A 21,759-nucleotide genomic window follows, 5' to 3' on the forward strand; every position below is an offset into this window, starting at 1 on the left:
TAAAGCAGGGTCTACTTGTAGTGGACACAGCAAGTCTCACCCAGATCTTGGCCACAAATCCATGCTGAGCACAGAAGCTGAGTCAAGTTCATAGACGTAAGTGGCTCTGCCCGTGCTAAATGGCGCCACTCTTTGGCTGGAGATGGTAGGAGCAAGAGTGAGCACCCAACACAGCCAAACCAGCAGCGGGCGAGTGGCTGTGAACTCATTTGGAATGAGCGCCTCACCCTATAGGAATGAGAGTTCATCATCTGCAGAGGAGTCACAGTCTTGAGGAATTTGCATGAGATGCAGAATGTGGCGCAAGAGAAAAGCCAAGCAGCACAGGTCAAGTCTTCGCTGGTGTTAGAAGGCTCTGCCCTACTCCACTGTCAGAGACCGTGGGGCCAGCGTGACCCACTGGAGGTCTTAGTGGTCAAGAATACGCTATGAGCAAGCAGACGCCACAACATAATGGCACTGTCTCTCTGCATCTGATCACTTCACATCATCAGATCCCATTCCAGATAAAATAATATCATTCTAGGATAAAGGACAAACTTTCCCCATGCTTATAAGGCTTCAGATGGCCTGGGCCTTGCCTGCTTTCTAGCCTCATCTCAAGCCACAAACCTCTATTCAGTTCCCGAGTCCTGACATGCTTCCTCCTCCAGACTTCCATCTCTGTACCCCACCCAGGATTCTCTACCCCTGGTCCCCCTTCTATTGCAACTCAAATAGCATTCTTCGGGGATGCTTTAAGTTTCATTTCCACAGCCTTGGGGAATGTCGGAGCATCTTCCCATGTAATGCATACACACAGGCAGCCTTCAAAAAGGACATTTGGAGCAGAAAAGAAATCCAATCTCCAGACGCATTCTGTGAGTCTCGCCAAATTGTGCTCACGGCAGCAGGCTTTGCTCCGGTCTGCCCTGAGGATCTCATTTTGGCCTTTAATGAGAAACTCTTCCATGAATGCTTCCCATTCTGGGAGAGCCCCTCTGGATAAGGAGCGTGCCTTCTCTTCTGTCTTTGTTCTGCCTGTCAGAGCCCAGAGGACTAATCCACTCCCATCCCCACAGCAAGAGAGCGGCGCTAATAGAAAACCAAGCCTGGTGACTGTTTTGTGCTCATTTTCAACCTCACTGGCATCTAAGCCTCTGAAATCCAGGAGATTAACTTATTGTCCATGTTGATCAACTCCCTTACTCCTCATGGCAGCCAGCTGAACATACAGACTTAAGCTGAGCGTCTCCAACACATTCCTGGATGAAGTTATCCATGACCCGTGGTCAGAATCACCAAACCACGTGGGTAGGGCTGATTCACTCTCTAGCAAACCCAGACCTTCCTCTTCACCTCCTGTGCGGCTCTTGTTCCTGTGCCCTCTTGTCTGCACTCCGGCCTGGACCCCCAATTTCATCCTTGCCCCCTTCTGGTAACCCTTGCAGGTGAGTAGAGTTTGAAACGTCTCAAAGCCAAACCCAAACTTCTTCCCTGATTGCAAACCCACCATTAGAGAACAGTGTTTCCTAAATGCTAGTTATTTGCAATCTGTATGCACACTTTTTCTACATCCATCTGATTTTCATTAAATTAACTCAATTGTTTTGTCCTTAATAGACTTAAGCTTACTTTTAAAAATCATGAGTAGAATTTTTTAAAAGAAAATAGTTTATTGACGTGAAAGGACAGAGCAATATCCTTTATCATATAAAGAATGTAACCCTCATTCAAAAGTAAAACAATGTTACTAAATTATAGCTAGATATTAGAATTGTTTGTCAAGGGTCCTGGGTCTTTTGGTTAAAAAGGTAGATGAGCAAATGTGCCAGACCTCTGGGTTTGTTACAGAAACAAAAGGAAACAAAAGTAAACAAAACAAAAAACAACCAAATTATGTCTCCTTGATGTAATCCCAAGGTCTGAAAAATAATTGACAAGAGAATAACTGCATCACTTCTTCACTAGGTGATTTGATCTGCAGATACCTCATCCGTCATCTGAAATGTTAGTCTCATCCTTGGGCAATGCTGGACCATAGGAAACATGGTCCTCCTTCATCAAACATCTTTAAAAGGAGGGCACCTGGCTGGCCATCCAGCCCCACTATTTTTCAGAGTCCTGGCTGATATCACCTTGTTCTAACCAAAGCCTTCATCTCCCCTGCATCCCTGCACTCCAGCAGGGCCAGCCTCTGGCTCCATCTCTGTGCTCTGTCCCCATTCTCTCCCTCCTCCCTCAGTGACTCCCTCTGTGGCTGACTTAGTCACCCAAAGTTTCAAAGGCCTCCTTGGTTCCATATCATTCTGGCCCCATCCAGCAAGGACCTGCCCTCCCTTACTCTCTCTTCCACCTGGAGGGAGACTGACACAAAACCCCAGTCCATCGGTGTGGCAAACAACACCCTCCATAACCTTCACTGCGCCAGTCCCCCCTTGGCCACTCTTGGACACGCATGCTGGACCTTGATCTCTCCTAAACATACCACATTCTTTCCCACCTCTGTGTCTTCGCCTATGCTGTTCCCTCTGCCAAGAGAGCCTTCAACAGACCCCGCCCCTGAGATTACGCACACAAGACCTCTTCCTAATCCACTGAGACTTGGCTTGTAAATTTCAAGCCGGCAAGTCTCTTGACTCTTTTCTGCATACGTGTTTTACTTGGTTTGCACAGTGTTTTTAAAATGAGTAGTTTTATATTAAATCCAGATTTCCAGATTGGCTTAGAAAATGGCAGCACTGACCCTACACTCCACGTGGCAACAGGCGCTGTACAGAAGCCCCTGCACGTGGGGCCACTGCTCTTGAGTTCAAGGCTGCCGCGACATTTCGTATTACTCTACAATCATCCTCTGTCTCCCTTCACTAACTTATGAGTCCTGCCTGGACCCGGCAGCTAGGTGACTTTGTTATTTCCTGACGTAGGCCAAGCATCTCTTCTTCTGTAAAATGTTCTCAAAGCCTACTAGGTCCCATTGGTTGCCCATTTCTCTGAGCCCCCATAACACTTTCTGGGGGACTCATTTTTTAAAAGGAATTTGATTATAAATGACATGGAATGCCTGTGGGTGTGGGCTCTAGCAAAAACAAAAATAAAGGTAGCTGCAGTTGATTGAGTTCTTGTTTGGGGCCAGGCACTATATACACTGCCTTGTAGTATTATCTTGTCAATTCCTCAAATCAACATTTCAAGTGGATTTTATTACGTCCAATTTACAGATGTGAAAATAGACAGGGACTTGAGGTAAGAAAGGCTCTCGAAGTCACAGAGCTGCTACTGAGAGAGAGAACTCGGATTAAAGCCCAGGACTTCCCGGCTCCAGAGCCCATGGTTTTAACAACTGCACTCTGTAAACTCCTGTGTTTTGAGCACGTAATTTCTAATCCACGCATAGAAGCTGCTAGAAATGCAAAAGTTAGGAACCGAACTGGGTCTGTTGAAAACTGAAGCCAGAACTGCGTCCTGGTGCCACTGTCGCTTGTCCTCAAGACCAGAAGAAGTCCTGGCAGCCCCACGGCCAGGTGCCAGCGGCTCTCCGCAAGGTCAGGCTTGACAAGGCTCTGATCAATCTCCACTGTGAGCCAGCTAGAGCTAAAACATGGGGGCCGAAAGGATGCCCAGACTCAAAACTAGACTATTTACTTGGCAATGGGTGAAGCTACCAGTGCAGGTAGAAATTTGTCAGTTGGAAAGGGCGATTCTCATATTCTACACATTTGATTCTTTGTGTGTGTGTGTGTGTGTGTGTGTGTGTGTGTGTGTGTGTGTGTAAGGCACTAGAGCATCAGGGCTTAGAACACAGCTTCCAAAATAAGAACCTCTGAGTTTAAACCCTAGCCTATGATGCACCTTGAGTGATCTTGGGCAAATCACTTAACATCTCTGAGCTTCCCTTTTTCACCTGTATAACGGGGATAATGATGGTGCCTTGCACATCAGCTGCTGTAAGTATCCAGAGGTACTTAAGAATGCCTGGTCCAGAGTAAGGATTGCAACAGGAAAAGTTCCAAACTCCTAGTATTTACCACGGCACCATAGCATCACCAGTCACGAGCACAGCTCCACTCAGACCCAATCTGAAAGGCTCCTTAACTTTGAAAACCGCTCAAACGCCTTCCATGCAATTTTAGAGTGGATGGGAAACTGTTTAACCGCACCAGGCCAGGCGGTAAGTGAGGAGAGGAAGCCCTGTCTGTGTTTATAGCCTTTGACAAATGGGCTCTCATTTCCTCTGACAGATTCTCCCCCTGACTGATCCATCAGCCTCTGTTCTCATCACCTGAATCGTGGTCTTCATAATAGTGTTGAAATTCAAATGGATTTTACACCACAAATAAAAATGAACTTAAATGCCTCTGTTTTCCGTCAGCAACACGGGTCATGTAAATGTCACATGCAGGAGGTTTTTCAGGGCCGTGCAGCTGCCCCCAGGGACGGGTGACCTCCCATCACCTTTGCTAAATCTGCATTAGCTCCGTGGCCTTGGCCTGTGGGAGGAAACCACCTGAGCTCTGCTTCCCACTTAAGGGGGAAAAACGCTACCGGCCTTTCAGATCTCCCTGTGACATCCTCTGGGTGATTTTAGGAAACAGGCAGGAAGCCATCCAAGTGCAGGTCCAGTCACAGGGGCGCTGCTCATTGCTGGGCTTGGAAGCAAAAGAGAAGTGTGAAATGAAACCACTCTCTGGTACACACCATGAATCCCTCTATGAACAACCGGGCAACGTTCTCCAAAAGACAGTGAGCTTACTGTCTGCCTATGGAAAAGAGGCGTCTAGGATACAGAAAAACAGAGAAATGGAGAGCAAAAAAAAAAAAAGATTCTCTCCTTCTGTCAACAGTCTCAGATGGAGTACAGACGGTGCACAGACCAGGAAGAGCGAGTCTATGGCTCTTCATTAAGATGAGGGCTCTCTCCGCCGCTTGAAATTCACCGTTTATCTCCCATCATTACATCCGGTCTAGGATTCAATGGGAAAATGACTCATCTCAAGGTAAATGGCCGTACCGAGTGGAAGAGAATGGGATGAGGCTTGAAATTGGACGGGTCTGGCGGGGAGGGACCCTATTAGACCCTATAGAAAACTTGAGATCTTGTGTTTTCTAAAATTCTTCTATCGAGAAGATACTCCAAAATATTTCAGAAAAAGGTACGGATGTAGGCATACAAATATATCCCTATATACAGAATATAGGGAAGAGAGGTAGCCAAGGAGGAAGGGAGGTGAAAGGAAAAGGAAAAAGAAAGTAATTCTTGGGAAGCCATCCAGTCTAACAGGTATCACGTTAAGCTTTCTTAACTAAAGGAAATTGAGCTTTAAAGAAAACACTGCTGGTTCTCCTTCAGAGCACTCAGCATTCCGTAAAAATCCACACGGGCCAAGGGGCTGCCTCTTCAGAGGCAGGCTGACTTATTATTTTGGCACCTCTGTCATTTCCTGTCACTTCAATTCCACTTTATCAAATTACTGATTTTGCCAGAAGCATTCGGAATGAATGGAGAGGGACACACACACATACACGCAGGAGCGAGTGTCATCACTTCGATGGTGCAATTTCATAATTATACGTCAGGGTGACAGAAGTACCAGACCTGCATCCCAGATCGTGGATGAAGAGGACTCCGGCTGTCTGCCTACGTGACCTCACGCCACATCACTGTCCGGAGGGGTGATACTGGCACTCCTCTGCTGAGGGTGGAGGACACTGGCCCTCCGGGATGATCAGGCTGCATCCTGATTTCCCCAGAGACAGGACCCTGATATTCACAGCCATCTCCAACACCTCACCCCACCTCCAACCACATTAGGAGATCCAGAGAAGGGAGAGCCCCGATGTGAGAATCACAAAAATAAAATTAAAAAACAAAACAAAACATCAGAACAGAACTCAGAGGAAGCAAAGCCCTTCTCTCGAACAGAGGGAATAAAAAGCATTAGAGTGTAAGACAGCAAAAATGGAAGTAGGCATTGTGGTGGTTTGTGTTGCTAGGAGTCATCCCCAGTTAAAGACAGTGAAAGGGTTAGTGAAACAGAGCAGGGCCCTGTGGTCCTTCCCCCACCCCACGTCCTCCGTCTGCCTTTTGTCTATAGAACAACTTTAGTCAAAGAATAAGTTCCATCAGAGAAGTGAGAAAACGCAGAAGCAAAGGAACACAGTCAAACAAGACCAAATCGTAGTAGTTTAGTCATGGAGCAAAGTCAAGGACCCTTAGTTCCTCCTCAAGGGCCGTAGATAACACTCTGAGCCGTATCCTGTGAGCTGTCTTATAGATACCAAAACCCCACCAGGCGCAGAAGTTAACTACATGATGGCCAGGCTGCAGCCATGACATAAGCTGCCACAATTCTGAGAACTGGCCTCAAAGAAATGGGAAGAAACCGACCCTGGAACTTAAGACTAACTGTACTTAGCACAGTCCAGATGACGCCGACCAGACCCACCACAGGACCAATTTCAGGACGACTGTCAGAGCTGACTGTGCTCTTTCTGCAGGTAGCCCCTCCCTCCGCCCGTGCACCCCAGAAGCTCGCCTTGAAAAGCTCTTGCCCACTGATTGCTGGCGAGGGGCGGAGGCGCAGAACTGGCCTTTGGACCTGAGTCCACGCCCACCACTCACCCCTCTGGTTGCCAGCCTCCGAAACAAAGCAAACTTTCCTTTCCACCAAACTTTTTCCTCTTTATTGGCTTTAGAATGGCAAGCAGCCGGGCCCCTCTTTCGGTAACAATCAGTCATGTGTGGTCAAGGCTGGAAAACAACAGGACAGCCCTCCAGATACAAGGCTTCATTTGAAGTGTCTGACTCAACCCAACAGTCTGTGACACAGCACAGAAATGCATATGTGTGTGTATGAGTCTCTGTCTGTGTTAGTCTTTTTTGAGAACAGCTGAAGTTATGTACAGAACGATCACCTATGATTTCTTCCCCTGCGCCATCACCAGAGAACATCCATAGTCTTGGGGCGGGGAGGGGTCATTATCGTCATGATACATGAACCAAAGGCAGTTTGGATAGTTATTATGGAATGGAGCTGTGCGGCGGGCTGGCATTGCCCAGAGGTTATCCTGGTTGTTCACTCGTTTGTTGGTGACAGAGCTGATGTTGCTTTAACAGTCCTCCTGGTATCTTTCAAACACTACTGGCAAAGAAAGTAAAACAAAACAAACAAACCAAAAAACTAGACAGAAACATGCTTGTGAATTCCATTAAAATCCAAGAGAAGTGAAGACATCCTGAACTTTGGAAGCAGGGCAGGGAACTTGCTTTCACTGGGACGTGGTGACCAGAGTCACTGGGAAGAGATTAAAAAAGACTGGAGACACCTCTTCAGCCTAAATTCCATTTCTCCAACTCACAGAATGCATGCGTGCAGGGATACCAGCACATCAAGACGCAGCAAACGTAAATGTGAATTGAAACACCTCTTCGGCAAACTAGACACACAACTGGAACTAAGTTAAGATCGTGTGGCTCGAATTTAAGATACTGTATCATAATTCCCTTCAAAGTGAGGAGATTAAGGCTCCTTAAAATAATGTGTGGCAACTGTCTTCTATTTAAAAGCAAATTTTGTTCTGAGAAGTCCTCACCACCTTATTAATCAGCGGATGACCAAGCTATCACAAAATCACGGCTGAAAAACCTCTGCTTGAAATAATAACCACCTTCAACAATAAAGGTACAGCTGCACAGAGGAACATCTTTCAGAATTGTGGAACGGTGTCAAAAGTAGCCAGGAGATATGTACCCTCAATTCAGTTATTTGACCTTTTCTTATCCAAGGCTTTAAAGGTAAAATTTGATCTGCTCGGATGCGCGCTACCACGGAAACTTCTGTGAACTCTGGTCAATAAAGGGAGAACGAAAATATTAAAGTGAAGAACAATTGTCTAGCAGTTGCATTTCCTGAGGGGGTCCACACCAAGTGTAACAAGAAGATAAACGGGGGAAAACTTTAAAATATGCAGGAAACGACCTCCCTTTCCTGCCCCCCCGCCCGGCAAAACATCATGTGAACAAATTTATACCATAGAAAGTCACTGCTCATGTGACTGTGTCATGAGGGAAATCAGGACAGGCTCTTTATCAAGCCAAAGTGTATAGATCAGATATATTTTTCAGGATACACCCTGAAAAGCCCAAGAGTATGTATTCTGTAATATATGCAATGCTCTATAATTCTATGTAGTATGTGGCATATTATATATAATAATCACCCATAAGATTCAACTAAAATGTGAAACGAGTTAAGGATAAACGAGCTATTTTCCTGAAAAGAAGCAAACGACTAAACTAAAAATCATCACTAACTTTTTAACACAATTACATTATGCCATCTTCATTGAAGTTATCAGGTCTAACACAGATTGCGAAGATAAAAAAAACAGCCATTTAAAAATATGATTGTCTTCAAGTCATACCAGCACATGAATCACCTTTGCAAGCCGTCGTCCAGTAAGGCACGCCTTAAACAGCTGGGTTTAAATCACAGAGTTTTCATTTTGCTTGAAACCAAAAAGATGAAAAATATTGACTTACCTTTCTGTCCTCTATTTCCACACAGGTATTGCAGTCTACTTTGATATCCTGAGAGGAGGAGAAAAGAAAGAGAAAGGACAGGAGTCAGACTTATGGCCAGAGAATGTTCAGTGGTGTCGTTGAAATGCCCTTTAAAATAATAAAGAGCTCACGCTCTTAACGGCTGCTTCTCGAGCCACTGCTCTTTATAGCGCTTTTTAGAAGTATATGCCCTGGTGTTTGCGTTAGAGACATATGGATGTCATAACTAAGCTTTATTACATGCAGATGTGGGGTGAAGGCAAAAGCTGTGGATCAGAGGCCACAACAAAGAGAAGCTGATGGCTCATAAAATAATATGCCCCCAGACACCTTGCTCACATCAGCAGAGGCTGCCCTTAACTGGACTTAATTTCTCTCTCCCATTCCAGATCTGGGATAGTCAAATCTATCTCCCTTCAACTCAAAGACATCACTGTCTACTTTTTATCCTTCCCTCCATCCATCCATCCATCCGTCCATCTATCCATCCATCATCCATCCACATTTATCACACACCTACTTTTTATTCAGTTTTTTCTTGTTGCTTTGGAATGTAAAGGTGAAAGAAAAACCAAAAAAAAAAAGATGATTTCAACCCTCAAGAAACTCCCCAGACAACATGGCAGATACACACACAAGCAATTGTGATATTTATTTACTCATTCAAAAGACAGGCATTCAGCACCTACTGCTTGCTTCCACATATGTGTGATATGATACAGTATTTGTCTTTCTCTGATTTATTTCACTAAGCATGATTTTCTCTAGGTCCACCCATGTTGTTGCAAATGGCATTATCTCATTCTTTTTTATGGCTGAGTAATATTCCATTGCATATATGTACCACACCTTCTTTATCCATTCATCTGCTGATGGACACTTAGGTTGCTCCCATGTCTTGGCTATTGTGAATAGTGCTGCTATGAACATTGGGGTGCATGTATCTTTTTGAATTAGTGTTTCTGGTTTTTTCTGGGTATATACCCAGGAGTGGAATTACTAGATCGTATGATAGTTCTATTTTCAGTTTTTTGAGGCCCCTCCATGCTGTTCTCCACAGTGGTTGCACCAACTTACATTCCCACCAACAGTGTAGAGGGTTCCTTCTTCTCCACATCCTCACCAACATTTGTTATTTGTAGATTTTTTGATGATGGCCATTCTGACAGGTGTGAGCTGATAATTCACTGTGGGTCACACAGAGCTTAAATCTACACCTGGAAGGGACACCTGACACCAGGCACTTTCTATCCTTGTCAGGTGATTTTATTTTATTTAAGTCAAGAGGGTTGGTCAGTCTGGATACTGCAGGCCACATGTCTCAGCCTTTTCTTTGCTGTGGAAATGGAGAATCATCTAATGCAAGAATACCCAGACAAGAAGTACAGCTGGGATTCCCCAAGTGTGGTCTCCACACCAGCAGCAGCAGCATCACCTGTGTATTCTTGGGCCCCATCCCAGACCTAGTGAATCTGAATCTCTGGGGCGGGGACAGTTCAGTCCTTGCATCAGACTCCCTCCCTGAAAGTTCGGCTCTCCCATCCAATAGCTGGAGAGCCTTAGGCAAGTGACTTCACCTTTCAAAGCCTCAGTTCCCTCATCTGTAACATCGAGGCAATATGAGAAACTGGCCCTTCAAAGAGGGGTCTCCCCCACCAGCAACCAGGGTATCATCCGGGAGCTTGTTAAATGCAGCATCTCAGGCCCCACCCCAGAGATCCTGAATCAGAACCCACATTTTAATAAGTGTTATGGATAGAATGTTCATGTCCCCCAGACGCATAGGATGAAGCTCTTAAACCCAAGGTGGCTATATCTGGAGATGGGCCTCTAAAAATGTAATGAAGGTTAAATGAGGTCATAAGGAGGGGACCCTGATCTGATAGCATTGGTACCCTTATAAGAAGGGACACCAGAGAGTTTGTCTGATCTCTCTACACCCATGCACCGAGAAAAGGCCACATGTGGACACAGAGAGAAGGTGCTGTCTGTTAGTCAGGAAGACAGCGCTCACCAGAACTCAAGCGTGCTACCACCCTGATCTTAGATTTCCAGCCTCCAGAACCGGGAGAAAATAAATTTCAGTTGTTTAAGCCCCAGTCTGCAGTATTCTGCTATGGCAGCCCCAGAAGATTAAGACCAGTTCCCGGATGACTGTAAGGTACAGTCATAGGACTCGGGGTCATGATTTTCTCACTCAAACTCCTAATTAATGGCTGTGATCTCTGACTGACCTTTGCACATGGAGACAGCGAAGTGTCCCTACCACTTACTCAGAACTCTTTGAATTCATCCTCTAAAGAACATGAAGAGAAAGTAGAGATTAATTTGGTATGGGAGTGATGAAAGCGTGGATTGTTTTAAAGCTAGGAGATGCCATCTAGAAACAAGGTAGGAAAAAACAGTTCCCTGTCTGTTTGATGCCATTCTGACCAGGGGAAGCACGCATTTTCTTTCCTTCCTTGAGTGAAAATATGTTGAGTTTGCAAGGATGAGTCCAGATCCGACTTTGACTTACCCACGCAGAAATGGCAGGTGTTAATCAACTAACGAACGAATCAATAAACCCAAGGCAGGTTTTTGTTCTTTAATCTGCACCAAGGACCCACACAAGGGGCAGGAAACACCCATCTGGCAGGATCCAATCTCTTGCCATTTCCCGAAGATTATTCAATTTATTCTTGTCAGGATTAATTTCCTAAACCCACGCTGGATTTTTTATTTAGGTGATACTGTTGGTTTGTCATCTGCTGCAGAATGACTCTGGAGGCACCCCAGGGGACATGCACTTGCTTCTGAACAATGTTGGACTCAAATTGGAAAAATGTCACTCTGGCAGGAACAAATTATTGTTCGGATCACTCCACGGAAAGCGGGTGTCTGCAGCTGGGCTCCGACCTGACCTTTTCCAAACCAGAGGAGTCGAGTAAGTACTTCGCTTGGAGAACAGCTCAACTACTTAAGAGTTAAGTATGAATTTGGAGTCCTGGACTCATCACCAAGCAATCAATTTCCTTAGAGGAGTCAGCCATGCTCCTTTCTGTAGCTGGAAAACCCTGAACAGTGATCAACTGCCAAAGTATATGGAAACCCGCACACGCTATGGAGTCATGCTACTTGGGTCCATATCACTGGGCTCTACCAGCGGTGCCTCAGCTTCTCCATCTGTAAAATAAAGGTAATAATCATAACAGCTGCCTCGTTTGTTGTGAGGCATATCGACAAGGGTCTTAGCTTACGCCAAGCCATCGAGAAACGTTAGCTGTCGTTGATGGCAACCCCCAAAAGTCTCTGGGAGACCCAGTTCTGAGTGGAGTACTGAGAACTTTAAAAGCAGTTCTATTTTTAAAGTTTTCTCCCCCAAGGCTTCTGACATCTCTCTCTGGCTTTCAGACATCAAAGCACGTGCGTGTCTGTTCTTTTCAGAAGCTGTTTCATCTCCCAAGAGACCTTTCTTTTCTTCTGCGCTTTGTGTGTCGGTTCTTTCTGATGATTTTTATAGGTCAGGGTTATTTCTGCCCACAATGCAGGGGCACCATCATCCTGGATCGTGGATCTGTATCATTCACAGCTCTGAAGAGCCCAGAAGGTAAAGGTCCCCATGAACAGGTGGAGGGAAATGTCCACCAATGAGATTCCAGAGGCCTCGGAAGATTTAGAAGCTAGGAGCCTATAACGGGTTGAATAGTTTCCCCAAAAGATATGCCCATGTCCTAACCACTGGAACCTGTGAATGGGACCTTATTTGGAAATAGCGTCTTTGAGGAGGTAATTAACGATCTTGAGATGAGATTGTCCTGGACTATCTGTATGGGTCCTAAATCCAATGACAAGCACCCTTTTAAGAGACAGAGATGGGACTACCCTGGCGGTCCTGTGGTTGAGACTTCACCTTCCAATGCAGAGGGTACCGGTTTGATCCCTGGTCAGGGAGCTAGGATCCCACATGCCTCACGGCCAAAAGACCAAAACATAAAACAGAAGCAATATTATAACAAATTCAATAAAGACTTAAAAAAAAAAATGGTCCACATCAAAAAAATCTTAAAAGAAAAAAGACGGAGAGACAAGAAGCCCATGTAAAGACGGAGGCAGAGACGGGAGTGACGCAGACACAAGCCTGGAGCCCCCAGAAGCTGGAAGAGGTAGGAGGGATCCTCCCCTAGAGCCTTCTGAGGGAGCACGGCCCTGCTGACAACAGTCCTGCTGTTACGCCCATGGTCCCTTGTGTTTTCAGAGGACAGTCCCTGGAACTGTCCTAAAATTAATGATTTTAGTTACCAATACTGGAAGGGCAAAGGAAAGAAAAGATCAGCGTCCTGATGTTTGATGTAAGAGTTAAGTAAGGCTAATGTATTTCTGACACGCCATTGTTCTCTTGGACTCAGATACAAAGTCCCAGAGTGTTTCAACGGGAATACCTGCAGCTTACGTCATCTCTTGGGAGCTGGGGGAAACGCAGCCAAAGTTTCACCTAACAAGTCCAACTAGGGCTTATGATCAACTACTCTTACTGAGGGAAGAAATCCAAGTGTTTTGAGCTTCCTTTTCAAACCGAAGATAAACACTCCTGCGAGACAGTTTATAACATTAAGAAACAGTACATTTCGTCATCACACTCCAAAAAAGAACTCAAAAGTGCATTTTAAATTCTTAATCAATGTTATATGGGGTGGGGGGAGGAAGAATAATTTCCCCTCTACCTTCCTAGGTTCTTGGCTGAAACCCCCCTGTAATAAAGACAGATAAGGAGAGGAAAAGAAATAGAAGTTTAATAACATGTTTGCCCCCTGTACACGGGGGCATGTGCATACACATGGGCCAAAAATGGCCCATCCACCACGTCTAGTAGCGTCTCCCGCTAAAGATAAAAGATGCTGGGCGGGGGAGGCCGGTCATGGGTGGTGACCAGGAAAAGCACAGTAAACAAGCGTATGGTTGGGATGTAGCTCTAAGTCCTTGCCTTCTCCATGGATCAGAGTTTCTAGAGACTTGGAGCCCTCCTTCTCTACAGAGAGGGAGACACCTTTACAAATGGAGATTTTCCTTCTCAATGCAAATTTCCCTCACAAAAGGGCAACTTCTACTCTGTTTTCCGAGATTCTCCAGTATCATTAGCCTCTCAAAAATAACCATCCCCTAACAATCCTTCTGCCAAAGAAGCATATCTTGGGGTGTCATATTCTGCTCCCCTTCAATGATAAACGGTTTCTCTCTTTTTTTAATACTTCACTTTTTTATTATTTTTTAAATTTTATTATTTTGTGTGTGTGTGTTAGTTTCTGCTTTATAAAAAAGTGAATCAGCTATACATATACATATATCCCCATATCTCTTCCCTCTTACAGCTCCCTCCCTGCCACCCTCCCTATCCCACCCCTCTAGGTGGTCACAAACCACCAAGCTGATCTCCCTGTGCTATGTGGCTGCTTCCCACTAAGTATCAGTTTTACATTTGGTAGTGTATATAGGTCTATGCCACTCTCTCACTTTGTCCCAGCTTACCTTTCCCCCTCCCCATGTCCTCAAGTCCATTCTTTAGTAGGTCTGTGTCTTTATTCCCATCCTGCCCCTAGGTTCTTCATGACCTTTATTTTTTTAAGATTCCATATATATGTGTTAGCATACAGTATTTGTTTTTCTCTTTCTGACTCACTTCACTCTGTAAGACAGACTCTAGGTCCATCCACCTCACTACAAATAACTCAATTTCGTTTCTTTTTACGTCTGAGTAATATTCCATTGTATATATGGGCTACCTCTTCTTTATCCATTCATCTGTCCATGGACACTTGGGTTGCTTCCATGTCCTGGCTATTGTAAATAGAGCTGCAATGAACATTGGGGTACATGACTCTTTGAATTATGGTTTTCTCAGGGTATATGCCCTGTAGTGGGATTTCTGGGTTGTATGGTAGTTCTATTTGTAGTTTTTTAAGGGACCTCTGGTTCCCTTTTCAATAGCAATTTTTCTGATAGTTTGGACACTTATATTTCTTATTGTTCTGAGCATTACAATTACTTCTAATTTAAAAGAAACCAACCAATGTGAGTTGAGAGTCTAGAATTTAGAACATTATCTGTGATTTGTTGCATCCTGAGTCTTTAATTTTTTTGACCTTCACAAAGGCTCAGACTCTGAAAATAACTACAAGCCATAAGGACCACTGGCCCAATGTTTCCATTTTGAAGATGAAAAAAAAAAAAAAAAAGAAAAACAGTATCTAAGAGAGAGAGAAAGTAGGGAATTGGCTTTGATAGTTAATGTTAATGTTATGAGAGGGATTGAAATCCATCTGGTCTACCTACTATGTATTTTAGGCTTTCCCCAATACCCTATATTGTCCTGGAATCTGAGTATTTAGATCAATGTTCTAAATTTAATTGCCTTATTTAAGGGTAATTATTCTGCCCAACTTTTTTAAAAGTTCAGTAACTGTGTAGTCTTGCAACAAGAGTTGGTGCAAATGTGACATCATGTGTGCCTTTAAGCTGAATTCTTCAGTCTGTGTCCACTCAACTCCAAGGACTAAGATTCAAATAAGGTCACTTGATACATGAAGAATAGTATACAAGGTCTGCACTGACATATTTCACGCACTTGATAACGTCTTCATTCACATATTTGCTCAGCCCCTGCAATACCGTACATGGCCAGCAGATGGTAGCAAATAACAATGAAAAATATCAAAAGCTCGAAGCAATATCTTAGAACATCCAATTCATCGGGTCTGTAAACTTGAAATATCACAGTCTTTCTGCTCCCTCAAAATTTGTCTCAAATGACTATGTTTTAATTAATAAGCCTTAATTACTTACCAGGAATGTGATCATTTGAGGAGGCATTTTATTAGTTTGTATCTAAGGTTCAGCAGGACGGAGTTCCCTGTTTCCAGGTACAGGATATTCTGAAAACACTAAGGTTTCAATCTAAACCTAAAGAAGGCTGAGAATTTAAGAGCTATTTCTCCTGAAATGATACAAATGGCAAAAAATGTATGTAAACTAACCAAAATCTAAACATAAATCCATTCAACCAAGAGAGTAGTCTAGTTGGCTAGGTCAGAAAGCAATGGTTTTAACTTTATAAATGTTTGGAGGAATTTTAAGGAGGAGGGGGGGATATTTTCCTTGAGGGGTGGGGAGTAGCAGGAAAGACGATTAAAACTATTTTCCAACCCAGCTTTTATGCAAATAAAGATAGCAGGGCATTCATCTTAGAATTTTTTACTTCTTTCTTGGAGAATTACACCCTCAGCCCCATGAATTACTTTGTTCTCTTCACGTCACGTTCTTTGCAGCTTGGTTATCAGGGGATGCGAGCAAGCTGGCAGCAGCCAGGGCTGCCGGCTCAGCACAATTAAATTTGATACTGAGGAAGGCAGCCCCCTCTCAGGTAGGAGCAATATGTCACAGAGGTGAGCTCAAACTAAGGGTCTGTTTGCAAATAAGAGCTATGCATCGGCATCACAGCAGGAGTTTAATGAGAGCGCTTTTAATTAACTGTAAAAGTAATTACCCATATTAGATGGAAATCGCGCTTGTTTTTACATGAGGTGAATAATTTCAGTGCAGCTTTTAAGAATACTACTTCTGGAGGAGCTGTCAGCTGCAAACTCTCAACAAGAATGATTAAAAACAGTATCGAGAGGAACCAAGATGGCGGAGTAGAAGGACGTGCTCTCACTCCCTCTTGCGAGGACACCAGAATCACAACTAGCTGCTGGACAATCATCGACAGGAAGACACTGGAACTCACCAAAAAAGACACCCCACATCCAAAGACAAAGGAGAAGCCACAGTGATATGGTAGGAGGGGCACAATCACTATAAAATCAAATCCCATAACTGCTGGTTGGGTGACTCACAAACTGGAGAACACTTATACCCCAGAAGTCCACCCACTGGAGTGAAGGTCCTGAGCCCCACATCAGGCTTCCCAACCTGGGGGTCCGGCAACAGAAGGAGGAACTCCTAGACAATCAGACTTCGAAGGATAGCGGGAATTGATTGCAGGACTTTGACAGGACTGGGGGAAATAGAGACTCCACTCTTGGATGGCACACACAAAGTAGTGTGCCCATTGGGACCCAGGGGACGGAGCAGTGACTCCATAGAAACTGAACCAGACATAACCTGCTAGTGTTGGAGGGTCTCCTGCAGAGGCGGGGGGGGGGGGGGGTGGCTGTGGCTCACCGTAGGGACAAGGACACTGGCAACAGAAGTTCTGGGAAATACTCCTTGGTGTGAGCCCTCCCAGAGTCTGTCATTGGCCCCACCAAAGAGCCCAGGAAGGCTCCAGTGCTGGGTTGCCTCAGGCCAAACAAGAAACAGGGAGGGAACCCAGCCCCACCCATCAACAGTCAAGTGGATTAAACTTTAACTGAGCTCTGCCCAGCAGAGCAACAGTCAGCTCTACCCACCACCAGTTCCTCCTATCAGGAAGCATACACAAGCCTCTTAGATAGCCTCATCCACCAGAGGGCAGACAGCAGAAGCAAGAAGAACTACAATCCTTCAGCCTGTGGAACAAAAACCACATTCACAGAAAGATAGACAAGATGAAAAGGCAGAGGGCTATGTACCAGCTGAAGGAACAAGATAAAACCCCCAGAAAAACAACTAAACGAAGTGGAGATAGGCAACCTTCTAGAAAAAGAATTCAGAATAATGATACTGAAGATGATCCAGGACCTCAGAAAAAGAATGGAGGCAAAGATCGAGAAGACGCAAGAAATGTTTAACAAAGACCCTGAAGAATTAAAGAACAAACAAACAGAAATGAACAATACAATAACTGAAATGAAAACTACACTAGAAGGAATCAATAGCAGAATAATTGAGGCAGAAGAACGGATAAGTGACCTGGAAGACAGAATGGTGAAATTCACTGCCGCGGAACAGAATAAAGAAAAAAGAATGAAAAGAAATGAAGACAGCCTAAGAGACCTCTGGGACAACATTAAACGCAACAAGATTCACATTATAGGGGTCCCAGAAGGAGAAGAGAGAGAGAAAGGATCCAAGAAAATAGTTGAAGAGATTATAGTTGAAAACTTCCCTAACATGGGAAAGGAAAGAGCCACCCAAGTCCAGGAAGAGCAGAGAGTTCTATACAGAATAAACCCAAGGAGAAACACACCGAGACACATAGTAATCAAACTGGCAAAAATTAAAGACAAAGAAAAATTATTGAAAGCAGCAAGGGAAAAATGACAAATAACATACAAGAGAACTCCCATAAGGTAAATAGCTGATTTCTCAGCAGAAACTCTGTAAGCCAGAAGGGAATGGCATGATATACTTAAAGTGATGAAAGGGGAGAACCTACAACCAAGATTACTCTACCCGGCAAGGATCTCATTCAGATTCGATGGAGAAATCAACAGCTTTACAGACAAGCAAAAGCTAAGAGAATTCAGCACCACCAAACCAGCTCTACAACAAATGTTAAAGGAACTTCTCTAAGTGGGAAACACAAGAGAAGAAAAGGACCTACAAAAACAAACCCAAAACAATTAAGAAAATGGTCATAGGAACATACATATCGATAATTACCTTAAACGTGAATGGATTAAATGCTCCAACCAAAAGACACAGGCTTGCTGAATGGATACAAAATCAAGACCCAAATATATGCTGTCTACAAGAGACCCACTTCAGACCTAGGGACACATACAGACTGAAAGTGAGAGAATGGAAAAAGATAGTCCATGCAAATGGAAATCAAAAGAAAGCTGGAGTAGCAATACTCATATCAGAAAAAATAGACTAAAGTAAAGAATGTTACAAGAGACAACAAAGGACACCACATAATGATCAAGGGATCAATCCAAGAAGAAGATATAACAATTATAAATATACATGCACCCAACATAGGAGGACCTCAACACATAAGGCAACTGCTAACAGCTCTAAAAGAGGAAATCGACAGTAACACAATAATAATGGGGGACTTTAACAGCTCACTTACACCAATGGACAGATCAACCAAAATGAAAATAAACAAGGAAACAGAAGCTTTAAATGACACAACAGACCAGATAAATTTAATCGATATTTATAGGACATTCCATCCCAAAACAGCAGAGTACACTTTCTTCTCAAGTGTGCACGGAATGTTCTCCAGGATAGATCACATCCTGGGTCACAAATCAAGCCCAGTAAATTTAAGAAAACTGACATCATATCAAGCATCTTTTCTGACCACAATGCTATGAGATTAGAAATGAATTATAGGGGGAAAAACGTAAAAATCACAAACACATGGTGGCTAAACAATACGTTACTAAATAACTAAGAGGTCATTGAGGAAATCAAAAAAAGAAATCAAAAAATACCTACAGACAAATAACAATGAAAACACCACGATCCAAAACCTATGGGACGCAGCAAAAGCAGTTCTAAGAGAGAAGTTTATAGCTAAGAAGCCTACCTCAAGAAACAAGAAAAATCTCAAATAAACAATCTAACCTTACACCTAAGGGAACTAGAGAAAGAAGAACAAACAAAACCCAAAGTTAACAGATGGAAAGAAATCATAAAGATCAGAGCAGAAATAAATGAAATAGAAACAAAGAAAACTATAGCAAAGATCAATAAAACTAAAGGCTGGTTCTTTGAGAAGATAAACAAAATTGATAAACCTTTAGCCACACTCATCAAGGAAAAGAGGGAGAGGACTCAAATCAATAAAATTAGAAATGAAAAAGGAGAAGTTACAACAGACACCGCAGAAACACAAAGCATCTAAGAGACTACTACAAGCAACTCTATGCCAATAAAATGGACAACCTGGAAGAAATGGACAAATTCTTAGAAAGGTATAACCTTCCAAGACTGAACCAGGAAGAAACAGAAAATATGAACAGACTAATCACAAGTAATGAAATTGAAATTGTGATTAAAAATCTTCCAGTAAACAAAAGTCCAGGACCAGATGGCTTCACAGGTGAATTCTATCAAACATTTAGAGAAGCGCTAACACCCATCCTTTTCAAACTCTTCCAAAAAATTGCAGAGGAAGGAACACTCCCAAACTCATTCTATGAGGCCACCACAACCCTGACACCAAAACCAGACAAAGACACTAGAAAAAAAAGAAAATTACAGACCAATATCACTGATGAATATAGATGCAAAAATCCTGAACAAAATACTAGCAAACAGAATCCAACAGCACATTAAAAGGATCATACACCATGATCAAGTGGGACTTATTCCAGGGATGCAAGAATTCTTCAATATATGCAAATCAATCAATGTGATACACCATATTAACAAACTGAAGAATAAAAACCATACGATCATCTCAATAGATGCAAAAAAAGCTTTTGACAAAATTCAACGCCCATTTATGATAAAAACTCTCCAGAGTATGGGCATAGAGGGAACCTACCTCAACATAATAAAGGCCATATACGACAAACCCACAGCAAACATCATTCTCAATGGTGAAAAACTGAAAGCATTTCCTCTAAGAATAGGAACAAGACAAGGATGTCCACTCTCACCACTATTATTCAACATAGTTTTGGAAGTCCTAGCCACGGCAATCAGAGAAGAAAAAGAAATAAAAGGAATAGAAATTGGAAAAGAAGAAATCAAACTGTCACTGTTTGCAGATGACATGATACTATACATAGAGAATCCTAAAGATGCTACCAGAAAACTACTGGAGCTAATCAATGAATTTGGTAAAGTTGCAGGATACAAAATTAATGCACAGAAATCTCTTGCATTCCTATACACTAATGATGAAAAATCTGAAAGAGAAATTAAGGAAACACTCCCATTTACCATTGCAACAAAAAGAATAAAATACCTAGGAATAAACTTACCTAAGGAGACAAAAGACCTGTATGCAGAAAACTATAAGACACTGATGAAAGAAGTTAAAGATGATACAAACAGATGGAGAGATATACCATGTTCTTGGATTGGAAGAATCAATATTGTGAAAATGACTATACTACCCAAAGCAATCTACAGATTCAATGCAATCCTTATCAAATTACCAATGGCATTTTTCACAGAACTAGAACAAAAAATCTTGAAATTGGTATAGAGACACAAAAGACCCCAAATAGCCAAAGCAGTCTTGAGGGAAAAAAATGGAGCGGGAGGAATCAGACTCCCTGACTTCAGACTATACTGCAAAGCTCCAGTAATCAAGACAATATGGTACTGGCACAAAAACAGAAACATAGATCAATGGAACCAGATAGAAAGCCCAGAGATAAACCCACGCACCTATGGTCAACTAATCTATGACAAAGGAAGCAAGGATATACAATGGAGAAAAGACAGTCTCTTCAATAAGTGGTGCTGAGAAAACTGGACAGCTACATGTAAAAGAATGAAATTAGAACACTCCCTAACACCCTACACAAAAATAAACTCAAAATGGATTTGAGACCTAAATGTAAGACCAGACACTATAAAACTCTTAGAGAAAAACATAGGAAGAACAGTCTTTGACGTAAAGCACAGCAAGATCTTTTTTGATCCACCTCATAGAGTAATGGAAATAAAAACAAAAATAAACAAATAGGACCTGATGAAACTTCAAAGCTTTTGCACAGCAAAGGAAACCATAAACAAGACGAAAAGACAACCCTCAGAATGGGAGAAAATATTTGCAAACCTATCAACGGAGAAAGGATTAATCTCCAAAATATATAGACAGCTCATGCAGCTCAATATTAAAAAAACAAACAACCCAATAAAAAAAATGGGCAGAAGACCTAAATAGACATCTCTCCAAAGAAGATATACAGATGGCCAAGAAGCACATGAAAAGCTGCTCAACATCACTAATTATTAGAGAAATGCAAATCAAAACTACAATGAGGAATCACCTCACACCAGTTAGAATGGGCATAATCAGAAAATCTACAAACAACAAACGCTGGAGAGGGTGTGGAGAAAAGGGAACCCTCTTGCACTGTTGGTGGGAATGTAAATTGATACAGCCACTATGGAGAACAGTATGAAGGTTCCTTAAAAAACTAAAAATAGAATTACCATATGATCCAGCAATCCCACTACTGGGCATATACCCAGAGAAAACCATAATTCAAAAATACACATGCACCCCAATGTTCATTGCAGCACTATTTACAATAGCCAGGCCATGGAAGCAACCTAAATGTCCATCGACAGATGAATGGATAAAGAAGATGTGTTACATATATACAATGGAATATTACTCAGCC

Source organism: Grampus griseus (assembly GCF_964374135.1).
Source record: "Grampus griseus genome assembly, chromosome: 14".
NCBI classification, from domain to species: Eukaryota; Metazoa; Chordata; class Mammalia; order Artiodactyla; family Delphinidae; genus Grampus; species Grampus griseus.